Consider the following 13,215-nt stretch of genomic DNA (forward strand, 5'->3'; position numbering starts at 1 on the left):
GATACAACAGTAAGTATGACACAGTCCCTCCTCTGATGGAATTTATAATCAGAGGGAATGCAAATGCATAATCATGACTTGGGGAATTTTCTATGGGGAAAAGGGTTTTTTCTGCATTTAATCTAAAATGCATGAGTAAACATCTACCTGAATGTCTGTAATCTCCATTTCTCTGTCTCTTCCTACTGTAATTTCTTTAACCCTCATCTAACCTCATGCATAAGGCCTTTGATCACCCTATTCCTAAGACAACCCATCTTACTTCTTTCTGCAAGAATTATCTTCCTAAGACCCTCCTGTAAGCAAGAAGTTGACACAAAAGTCTCTGAAGGAAACTGAAGTCAGAACTTCCCTAGCCTGGCATTTGGGCCTCTATGACCTTAGGCCAACCTGCATTCTCAACATTAGGTGTTCTATTCCTCTTCCAAGTTCTAGCCCAAATCCTATCTACTGTACAACAAATATAATTCCCAGGGCTGCATTCTCATTGTCATGAGCCCTGGGCACTATTAACTTTTTTGGGTTCCTTCCTCCATAAGTAATTATTAGAAAATTACATTCTATGCTTATATTGCCATACAATGGATTTTATATATATTTTCTCTTTTGATTAAAACATTAAAACTTAAACATTCTGGGAGCACCTTCAAGTATCATGGGCTCTGGGCATAGTGTCTACTGTGTCTATGGAGACAGTGGCCCTAGTCCTTTGTGTTCCACCAATCTTTTGTGCATCATCCCTCTAGGTGTATCTATGAAGCTGCACATTCAGCAATCATGCACATCCTCTAAGAAAAACCTGTAATTTTCCAAAGAACCTTTTTAAGCTACCACATTAAATGTACTTTCACTTTCCATTACATTCCCGATACACTTTTTCTCTCTCCTTCTCCTTGCTGTCATCTTTTCTCTATTCGACTTACTGCATGCCATAACCACTTCCTGAGCTCATACTGTGTGCCAGATACTTTGCTGGTGTGTGGAGCCATTTTTATGTTCATTGTCTAGTGAGAATACAGATACTAAATATTTCTAAGTATAATGTAATCATAAATGCAATGAGTGCTGTATAGAATAAATGCAAAGTGCCATAAAAATGTAAAGAAAAATCTGATATAGAGGTTGAAGGAACTTGCATCTAAGAATGTGATGTTTAAGATGTGAAGGATAAGTTGAATTAGGTAAAGACTGGGGACAAGCTCTAGACACACTGTGTGTGTGAGACAAATTATCTTTGCATGTATAATATGCAAAATTTTTTGAACCATGGACTGGATGTAACTCATTTCTGAGTTAAATTTTTTGAGTTTATTTTCTGTTGCATTGTAGATCTTGTTCTTATGCTTTCTTGAACCTAAATAACTATTTGGACATTGAAAATATGTAACATATTTGGAAGTTAAAGGCCAATAATATTAACCATGTTTTAGATGACTGGGGTTACTGAATGGTTTTCTCTCTTAACTAAAGAATCAATACTGTAAGAGCTCCATGGAAATAATATCACTGACTTCTTTTTAAATAAAAGGGGTGCCTGAGTGGCTCAGTCAATTAAACGTCCGATGTCGGCTCAGGTCATGATCTCATGGTTCATGGGTTCAAGTCCCTGCATCAGGGTATGTGCTGACAGCTGAAAGCCTAGAGCCTGCTTCATATTCTGTGTGACTCTCTCTTCCCCTCACGTTATGTCTCTCTCTCAAAAATTAAATAAATGTTAAAAATTTTTAAATAAAATATATTTATTGCTTACTTGAGCTTCACAGGAAACTTTTGAGATAATGGAATAATACTTTGCTAAGCCATAAGCATGAAACAAATGTTACATCTTAATACAGAACTTCATAATCAGGTAGGCAAAATCCTACTTATCCAATCTCTACTATTAGGAATATGGCAACACAGATAAGAGACAAATAACTACTTGTTCAGTAGTAGTTATTTATTTATCACATATAAGTGTTCATCCAATATCTATTGTACATGCAGAAGAAAAGAAATCCCATGTTGGGTTGTATAGACAAGAAAGTGAATTAACCACAGCTCCTGATCTTGTGGGTTGACATTCTATATTCAAGCACTTTATCCCTAGTTGGTAAGTTCCATAAGGATAAAAGCTTTGCCTATTGATTCAGATATTCCAATGTAGTGTTTCAGATGTAGCCAGTGTTAATAAATACACGATGAGTAAATAAATACTCAGGAGATACATAGCCATCCTTAAGATTGCTCTATAGGGATAAAACAAGAAAGCCTATTATAAGCAATCATAACATAGTCAACCAAAGAATGGATAGGTAAAAATATAAGAAAATAGAAACTAAACAATTATCAAAAGACGATACTCTGAAATCATTTAGGGTTAGAGCCAAGAGATAATGAAAGAAATGAGTGATTTGAAAATTATTTTTCCTTTGTAATTTTATGAAGTTTCCAAACCTTCTATGTACCACCCATATTAAAACTTTAAGAAAAATGGTAAATGGTTTTAAAAATACACAGTCAAAACTTAGACATAAGAGCAGACATAGGTCAAATATTTTTGAACCTTCTACCAAAAAAAGGACTAAAGAAGTGAGAAAAGATTATTCACTTTCAAGAGTTGAACACAATTATATACCCTTTTACAAATGAAGTATGGCTTTTAATATATAGGGGGAATCTTGACAATCCAGTAAGGCACACATTACTATGCTCATATTTGACAACAAAGTATCACAAAATGGTAAGCCACTTTTATTTCTGATGGATATTACTCCAAAGCAATAAAAAGCTTTCTGCTTGAGGCTGAAAATTGAGACAATTTTTTTTTTTATTTATTCTAAGAGAAAGAACAAACAGGGGAGGGGCAGAGAGAGAGGGAGAGAGAGAATCCCAAGTAGGCTCCGCACTGTCAGAGCAGAACCCAATGAAGGGCTCAAACTCAAAAACTGAGATCATGACCTGAGCCAAAGTCAGATGCTTAACTGACTGAGCCACCCAGGTGCATCTAGTTAGTATTTTTGTGTTGTAGCCGGAATTTACTGATGTGTTTCACTACACCTTTTTTTTCCTATTAGCAATTTTAATGAGAGATAATTTTGTCCGTATTTTCCATAATTTTAAGTACAAAAGAGAATGTTTCTGTCGCGTTTTCAGAAAAATAAAATGCTTAAGAGCACAAAACCTATTGTTACTAAAAATTAGATGGATACCCAAACTAAACTTTCATCTACTGAGCCTCACTGAAAAATGTGTCATGCCCACATGAATAATAAATACAATGTCCCCTCAAAAAAGCCTTTTTGCTTAAGATATCTTTTAAATATACTATCTTGAGGCTATTTCTTAAGCATACATTAGTCCTTCTTTTTTCAGGTTATTTAACTGGTGCTTTGGTTTTGATTGGTTACTTTGCCAGACTGTCATTCTGAGAAATTGTCTCAGGTTACTAACTGTAAGACAACATTTTCTTAGATGAAGGAAGTAAGCGGTTCAGGCCTTATATGCCTGAACATCATCTGTCTCCTCCCACTGATAAAAACTATAAATTACTTTCACAGTAGAGTTACTATGCATCCATTTTATAAATTCTTCAGTAATGCCTAATAAAACATCAATGTCATTGAGGCCCAAGCCTTTCTAAATATGGGGGATAGGCACTGCTGTCCCTTTGAAAGTGGGTAGGAAAAGGTCTTGAAGTTTTCTGTACGGCAAGCACAATGTTCTTCCTTAGAGTAAAATATTTATTTAGAGGTAGCTTGCTAATGGAGATTATGAGGTAATAAAGCCCCTGGGCAGAGGCAACATCAACACTATATTTTTCTTTAATTTTTGGTTATGTTTCTGTTTGGTTTTGTTTTGCATTCTTGTCGTCATTCCTTAAGGACCTCTTTTATGGCTTCTGGGTTTTCACTTTGTTCTGGATGGTTACATTTGTTTCCAGACATGTGGGTGGCTGCTCATTATGTGTGATAATCAGTATCATTATGCAATTTCAGCAAGAACAAATACAGAAATAAAAAATTATAGTGTTTCATCTTTGAAATAATCAGTGAAATAATCAGAATTATTTGAATTAGCTTATTAAAAGGTAGGACCTAAAAGAAAAAAATATCATGGGAAAACAATTATGAAAAAAGTTAAAATTTGATTTCCAACGCCATCTCTTTAAAGAATATATGTTCCTTCTTTATTGGCATTATGACCAAGTTGATTTTCTTCTTGGTTTCACAGTGTTTTGAACTTCAGGAGTCTTGTTTTTCAGAAAATTAGAATCATAAATATGCCTAGAGCCTATCTTGTAAAATGCCAAGGGCTGCGGGAAATTTGCACGTTCTAAAGTATTTGTATTATTCAGGATGGATGCATAAATACTGATTAACTTTAGACTGTTTAAAACTAAACATGCATGTCAATAATTTAAAAGGAGCTTAAATAAAAATGATGTATATAACTTTAAAGAAGACAAAAAAATTTTGGAAAAGAGAAAGGGAACCCTCTTGCACTGTTGGTGGGAATGCAAACTGGTGCAGCCACTCTGGAAAACAGTATGGAGTTTCCTCAAAAGTTAAAAACAGAACTACCCTATGATCCAGCAATCATACTACTAGCTATTTACCCAAAGAATACAAAAATACAAATCCAAAGGGATACATTTTATACGCATAAAATAGATGATGGGGATTAAGGAGTGCACCTGCTGTGGGGCACCTGGGTGGCTCAGCCAGTTAAGCATCCAACTCTTGACTTGGGCTCAGATCATGATCTCATGGTTTGTGGGTCTGAGCCCCATGTCACTGACAGTGTGGAGCCTGCTTGGGATTCTTTCTCTCTCCCTCTCTGCCCCTCATACTCTCTTTCTCTCTCTCTCAAAATAAATAAACTTTAAAAAAAAATGGAGCACCTGGGTGGCTTAGTCAGTTAGGCACTAGACTCTTGGTTTTGGCTCAGGTCATGATCTCACATTTCATGGGTTCAAGCCCCATATCAGGCTCCACACTGACAGTGCAGAGGCTGCTTGGGATTGTCTCTCCCTCTCTCTCTCTGCCCTCCCCCACTCACTCTCTCTTTCTCTCTCAAAAATAAACTTAAAAATTTATTTTTTAAAAAAAGAGTGTACTTGCTCTAATGAGCACCAGGTATTGTATGGAAGCATTGAATTACTATATTGTATACCTGAAACTAATACTACACCATATGTTAACTAGAATTTAAATAATTTTTAAAAAGAAAAAGAAATGACAACTTAAATTTATTAAAATTAGCCATTTTGATAAAAAAGAAATAAAAGAAGCAGTAATATAAAATAAATGGAGAAAAAATGAAACATGAAAAAAGCTGAACTATAATGCACAAAATGAGATGCTAGGAACAAACCTCAATTTATTACTAAACACAGGTGATGTGAAGGTACTCAATTTACCATTTAAAAGATGAAGACTATGGATTAGGAGATTAGGTTAAGACAGACCAAGAGCCTTCAAAGCCCTGAATAAGTCATATCGATTTAACTCCTGTGCACCCAACTCTAAGGACTGCAAGAATCTATCCTACAGCAATTGATTGCAAATCAAACACTTTAATTAAGCTAAGCCCTTACTAGATTGGTGGGCCTCCATCCCACAAAAATTTAGTTAACAGCTAAACGCCCTAATCAACTGGCTTCTCTCACCTTCTAGGAGGAAAAAAAAAAAAAAAAAAAAAAAGGCGGTAGAAGCCCTGGCAGTATTTGAAGCTGCTTCTTTGAGTTTGCAAATCAATGTGATATTTCACCAGAGAGCTTGGCAAAAAGAGGGCTTCAACCTCTGTTCTTAGATTTACAGTCTAAGGCTTTACTCAGCCACTGTAGCTATGTTCATAAACCGCTGACTATTTTTCACTAACCACAAAGATACTGGAACTCTCTACCTTTTATTCGGTGCCTGAGCTGGCATATAGGAACGGCCCTCAGCCCTCTAATTGGAGCTGAACTCAGCCAACCCAGTACTCTACTAGGAGATGATTAGATCTATAAAGTAATTGTCATTGCCCATGCATTCGTGATAATTTTCTTTATGGTAACACCAATCATGATCAGAGGCTTTGGGAACTGAGCAAGTTTAAATTAAAAGATTTTATGAAGACATACAAAAAATACTAACAAAAAAAAAAAAAAAGAAAAAAACAAAGGGGCAGAGGAGGAAGAAAAGCCTTGGGCAGCCATCCTGAAAAGAGACAAAACAGACTTTAGGGGGAAAATATTAGAGACCATATAAAGTTACATATAAAATAATATGAAAGTTAAATTAACAGCGACAAAAAATTTAAACCTAGGAACATAAGCTCAATATGTAAAGAGCATAAATTGGCAGAATTACAAAGAAAAAATTAAAAATTCACATATGGTAGGAGGTCATAACAAACTTAACAAAGCGATTGAGGTTACAGAAGATCTGAATAACCCAATTCTCTAGTTATTAAATTTTGAAACCAATAAAATACTCTTTCAAGCACCTATGGAACAACTACAAAACTAATACAATAAAGCAAATGTCAATAAACTTTTAAAAATTATTATTTATAATGGAATATTATTCAGTCTTAAAAAGAAACTCTGACATGTGCAATAATATAGATGAACCTTAAAGGCATTAGGCTAAGTGAAATAAGCCAGTAACAAAGGACAAATACTATGTGATTCCATTTGTATGACACACCTAGAGTAATAAATTCATGAAGACAGGATTGTGGTTACCAGGGGCTGGGAAAAGGGGAAAAGACAGTTATTATTCAAAGGGTACAGAGTTTCAATTTGGAAAGATGAAAAAGTTCTGGAGATACATTGTGGTAATGGGTGCACAACAAGGTGAATATACCTAATGTCACTGCACTCTACACTTAAAAACAATTAAATGGTAAATTTTTTGTTATATATATTTTCCAGGAAAAAAAGAATTAATATTATAAAGATCATGTATGCTGATGACATTATAATCAGAGATATAAAGTATGTAGATGAAAATATACACTATACTCTGTTATTGAAAGAATTAAAATCATAAAGATTACAGTTCTTCCCAAATTATTTCTGGAATGTTTCAGCTCATTCTAAATTTTGTATAGGAGATTAAAGGCAGAGACGAGCTATGTGAATTTTGAACATAAGGAATAAGCGGGGAGATAGGCCCAACCAAATACCTATACATACTAAAACCTAAATCATTTAACACAATAGAGTATTATTACATCATTGAATAGAGTATAATAAATTAGTAGGATAGAATAGAGAGCCCAGAAGGAGACCCATGACTATATGAAAACTCCGTAAATAATAAAGATGCCCTACAGAATAGCAGTTAAACAAGGAATGTCTATACGTGATGCTGGGAAAACTGGTAACCTCTAAGGGGAACAATAAATTTAGATTCCTAATACTATCTGGAAAAATAAAGGATTAAAAACTAAAATGTAAAATTCACAATTTAAAATATTTAATAATGTGGAGAATATCATTGTAAAGTTGGAGAAGGAAAGGAATTTAAGTACTTTATAACACGAGCCAGTAAAATACACGCCACCAAGGAAAAGAGAAGAGACTAAACAGGTTGGAATGTTCACTGAGCATCTACTAGGCCCTGAAAATGAGGCCTGCTGTCCATTCACTGAGGCCTAAACACTGAGGCTGGGGGAGGAGGGCCCAGGGTTCCTCCATCTGAAGCACTGCTTTGTACAAACCTAAGCACACAAAGCAGGCATCACTTTAGGTTCTGACATAAGTTCATAACAATTCAAGGCCATGTGCTAATCAGATCTGGGTCTGGGTCCAGACCACTCAGCCTAAAAGAAAAGACAAGATAAATTAGGGGTAAAATGTTTGCAAATATTTAATGAATAAAGCAATTTTTAATGTTTGCATTACATACATAACTCTTCACTTGATCTTAGCCAAAAGGCCGAGAAGCGATACATACATCTTAAAAATAAGTGGGGACAGAAAAATGGACAAGTATGAACAAGGAATACCCAGATAATGAAACATTTCAATAAACCAACAAATACATGAATAGAAACAACCTCAGTAATAAAAGAAATGTAAATTAAAATCAACAGGGGATGCCATTTTACACTCATCAGATTGACCCAACATTTGAACTCTGATAATAGCAAGCATTAGTGAAAATACAGAGCAAGAAAAACTCATAGATGGCTTGCAGAAGGATAAATTGTTACAACCACATCAATGAACAATCCACTAATATTGAGTAAAAGTGAAGATGAACAATAAATCTACAGTAAAAATGGTAAGTGAAAAAAGCAAGGAAAATAATATATATGAAGTTAATTATTTAAGTTTAAAAATGTGCAAGTGAATATCATATACTGTTTAAGTGTATATGAATGTAGTAAAAATATAAAGAGAAAGGCATGGGAAAAATGGGCAAAATTAGAGAAATAGAAGGGAGGTAAGATAGGAGAGAGACATACAGGTAATTTCAACTATATACTATATTTCTTATGTTGTATGACAATATTAAACTATTATATAATAATGTACCATATGTCATATAGTATGTATATATTATATACAATTAATTTTTTTAACCTTTATTTATGAGAAAGAGAGACAGAGTGTGAGCAGGGGTGGAGCAAAGAGAGAGGGAGACACAGAATCCGAACCAGGCTCCAGGCCCTGAGTTGTCAGCACAGAGCCTGAAGTGGGGCTCGAACTCACAAACCGTGAGATCATGACCTGAGCCGAAGTCGGAGGCTCAACCGACTGAGCCACCCAGGAGCCCCAATATACAATTATTTATTAGATTTTATTTCTTAAGCTGGATGTTATGGATGCCCATTATTATATTTATCATTTTCTCTGTATATAAATACAGAGAAAATAAATTGTAAATGTTTAATAAGTTGGCGCAAACAAAACACCAATATTGTTGTAACACAATGGTTTTAGTTATAGGACTAAGTTTTTGTATGGAGGAAATACAGATTCACTGGAAAATACAAACAGGGGAGTTCCTGGGTAGCTCAGTCAGTTAAGCAGCCAACTCTTCATCTGCTCTGTTCATGATCTCAAGGTTCATGGGCTCAAGCCCCACATTAGGGACTGACAGTGCGGAGCCTGCTTGGGATTCTTTCTCTCTCCCTCTCTCTTTGCCCCTCCCCCCACCAAAAAAAAAAACCAAAAAAAAAAAAAAAAAAGGAAAATACAAATAGAATGAGTGAAAGAAAAAAACAGAAATAAAGTTAAAGTAGATAAGAAAAAAATAATAAGTATGAAAAAATATTTTTATTAAGTTTAAGCTAATTTAGAGGTCATACAGTCATAAAATATTCATTAATTTGTACCAACTTACACTGATAAATGAATACAATAACATGTACAATTAAGTATATTTCATTTTTAGAATTTCAACATATTATTAAATTCATCTCAATGAGAAAACGACGATCCTTAAGGGACTGAGAAATGAGAGCAGAAGGATGTAAATTAGAAATGTAAAATGAGGATTTTGAATAGAAAACAAATTTAAATGTGCAAATTTTAGGAAAATATCTAAAAGGACAAAAACAATTAAAAGTAATTACTTCTAAACACTGAAACTCTGATTGCTTTACTGATTGTTATATTCTTATTGTGACTGACTGTACTTTCCAAATTGCCTAATAAGCATTTATTTTATCTTATTTTATTTTACTTTATTTTTTAAAATGTCTTTATTTTTGAGAGAGAGAGGACAAGAACATACGGGAGGGACAGAAAGAGAGGGGGAGAGAGAGAGAATCCTAAGCAGGATCCACACCCTTTGTATGGAGGTGGATGTGGGGCTCGAACTCACGGTACCACGAGGTCATGACCTGAGCTGAAATCAAGAGTTGGACACTTAACCAATTGAGCCACCCAGGTGCCCCAGAAGCATATATTTTTATTTTAGAGGTTCTTTTGAAATGTTTTACTTCATTGTAATATCAGTATTTTAATTGGTTAGATATGCTAAGGTGGTGTGCATGTGTGTATTTAAAGTAAACACGAATTGCTATTAACTCAGACAGACTTGGACAATGAAGGACTATTAGATACAAGCTACGTATGAACAGAAACTCCCATTGCACTATTATAATCCCAGTCCCAAATTTAGAACTTGGAACATAACAGGAGCTCACTAAATTCTGAGTTTGAAGAATGTATATATTATATCTTAAAAATATGACTGCTTCTAAAAAGAGAGAGAGACAAATCAAAAAATAAGACTCTTAACTATAGAGAACAAACTGGTGGTTACCAGATGGAAGGTAGGTGGGGGGGATGGGTAAAATGGGTGATGGTGATTAAGAAATATAATTATGACAAGCATTGAGTAATATATAGAATTGTTGAATCACTATATTGTACACCTGAAACTAATGTAATACTGTATGTTAATTAGACTGGAATTAAAATTAAAAACATTTTTAAAAAACTAAATAAATAAAATGATAAAGTAAAAGAAACAAAAGAAATACATAACTCCTTCCAGATTTGGGAGAAAAATCTGACTCTATTTGTTTGAGCTGGTAAATCTACATAATTTCTAAATGTCATTTAAATTTCTTGTGTTTCTTCTTCACAGTGTGGTTTACCAAAGAGTTTTGTGGCAATCAACAACTCTAAGTCACTAAGATATCTTATTTTGTTTTAACTCACCAGTGTATTGAAATAATTTATCCTATTAAAGTCATAGTTACAACAGGTGATTGAAATGAAGTTTCAGAGAAAGTCTACACTTCTCGATATGTAACTGGGTGTATAGAAGTAATTCACTTTTACCTTAGTGCCTTAAATTAAGGGTGAAGACATTGGTTGATGACATTTGGCTAAAGGCTGGTATAATGCGGAATAGAGCCCCAATATAGTAACTGTGAGCAGTGGTCTCCAAAGCGAGGAATACAACCCAATACGGTGGGGTATAAAAGAAAACAGTAGAGCTTCTACTGATACTTGGTTTTTAAATAAAAATACAAAAATCAAATAAACTATACTAATATTTGATACATGAATAGACACTAGCATTTACACCCAGTCCCTGCATCAAGGATTACACAGGACAAACTCTCTGTAAGATATCCTAACATAGGAAGGGGAGTCTAATTTCCAACCTTAATATAAAACTACAATCTATAAAGCTATAATCAAAACAGTATGCTCCTGGCATAAGGATAGACATATAAATCAATGGAATTGTACTGAGGATCCAGAAATAAACCCTTATACTTATGAACAATTTATTTTTACCAAGAGTACTAACATTTTTCAATGGAGAAAGATTAGTCCTTCAACAAATGGAGCTAATTCATCTGCATATCCACATGCAGAAGAATGAAACTGACCTTTTCTCACACCACACAAAAATGAACTCCAAGTGGATCACAGAACTAAATATGAGAGCTAAATTTATAAAATTCTTTTAAGAAATATAAGAGTAAATCTTAGATGTAAGACCAAAAGAAAAAAATATCCTGAAAATACATAAATTAGATATAATCAGAGCTAAAAACTTTGTTTCAAAAGGACACCATCAAGTAAATAGATAATCCATGAATCAGAGAAAATATTCATAAAACATGTATCTGATAAGAGATTTGTACCCAAACTATATAAAGAATTCTTATGCCTCCATAACAAAAAACCAACCCAATTCAAAAATTAAGTCAATTTTCTGAATACACATTTCTCTAAAACAGATACACAAATGACCAATAAGCACATGAAAAGAAGCTCAACCTCATAAGCTATAAGGGATTTGTAAATCAAAACAACAATGAGAAATAACTTCACACCAACCACATTGGTTTGTAATAAAAAAGATAGATAATAGCAACTGTTGGTGGGAATGTGGAGAAATTGGAACTTTCATACACTTAGTAAAAAGGAAATACGATGGAGCCCCTTTGGAAAACAGTCTGGCAGTTCCTTAAAAAGTTAAAGAACTACCACATAACCTAGAAATTTCCATAATATGTATATACTTAACAGAAATGAAAATATATGCCTTACAAAAATTTAAACACGAATGTTCACAACAGTACTATTCATAATAACCCAAAATAGAAACAACCTATATGTCCATCAACTGATGAATAAATTATGGCCTATCTATGCAATGGAATATTATCTAGCCATACAAAAGTAATTTTTTTGTTCATTCATAAATAATACACAAACTTATTTGCTATTTTCAGGAGAAATTTAGTCATTAAGCTGCAAGTTGAAAAACTATGAATACCTAAAAATGTATAAATATCCACTCAAAATAAATTTTAGTGAATTAAGTCTTAATATGTTTACATTTAAAAATCACAAGCCTATTAAGTCAAGGTCATAAATCAAATGACACAAAGTGACCAGAAACACCACATAGGGCACACTTGAAGGCCACCAATAGGCCTCCCTCCTCCGGGAGCTCTGCTGGGGAGATGGGTAATCTGGTAGCTAAAGAAGGCTGTGATAAACTGTTGAAGTCAAACACTGAACAATATATGAGACCTTAAATAAAGGAGATAAATTCTAGGTTCTGGAGAGCTTAATCAGATTATTTGAGAAGGAAAAGAAAAGAGCACAGGCAGAAGTCTCAGAAGCATTTGAAACCAGAGGAGTCACAGCCTCTGACCTACCTGTTAGCAGCTCTCGTGGTCAAATGTGCCCAACTACCCTGGGAAGCTGCAGGTCAAGAAGCAAAGAGCGGTTCCTGCTGAGCCAGGTCCCCCTGACACTGAGAGTCCTTACCATCAGCTGAGAAAGTCCGTTCTCAAAGCATGCGCTGTGCAAAAGTTTCTAAAGGAATCCTAGTAGCTCCAAAGCCATGTCAGATGGGCAGAGCCCATGGAGGTTGGGTGTGAAGTCTCAAACATCCCAGGAATATTAGGGACAAGTGCACAGTTACACAACGAAAACAGTAAAGAGCCAGAAAGAGACATTTGTGATGTGCTGTAAATATACACTTTCGTTGTGACCTGTCGTTCCAGCTCCAGGAGCCAAGAGGTCACACCTCCTGCCCCGAGCTCCAGTCCAGACAAAGGCACCAGCTCCTCCACGAGGCCGGGGGATGGACAAGGCACAACTTCCACTTCCCTTTAAATGATTTAACAGCTCACTGCCAGATGTAGCAGCACTTTTAGGCATTTCTAAAAATTAAAAACACTAAGTAGGTTATCCACGCTAGGAAAGTACCGATACGAAGATCTCTGTCCTGGGAAATACAAATCAGAAGC

The 13,215-nt window shown here is 34.7% G+C and overlaps 1 protein-coding gene and 1 long non-coding RNA gene across 19 annotated transcripts in view; both read right to left on the reverse strand.

Moving 5' to 3' along the window:
* HDAC9 (histone deacetylase 9) overlaps window positions 1–13,215 on the reverse strand; it is a 931,635-nt gene that overhangs the window by 295,861 nt on the left and 622,559 nt on the right. The gene's annotated exons all lie outside the window — the stretch shown is intronic.
* LOC121028657 (uncharacterized) lies at window positions 174–10,279 on the reverse strand. Its single transcript, XR_005789366.1, has 3 exons — window positions 10,251–10,279; window positions 5,506–5,628; window positions 174–185 (listed from the first exon to the last, which is right to left on the reverse strand). It is a non-coding gene; the product is annotated as an uncharacterized LOC121028657 (long non-coding RNA).

This window comes from Herpailurus yagouaroundi, unplaced genomic scaffold, assembly GCF_014898765.1.
Source record: "Herpailurus yagouaroundi ecotype Mexico unplaced genomic scaffold, PumYag 100, whole genome shotgun sequence".
NCBI lineage: Eukaryota > Metazoa > Chordata > Mammalia > Carnivora > Felidae > Herpailurus > Herpailurus yagouaroundi.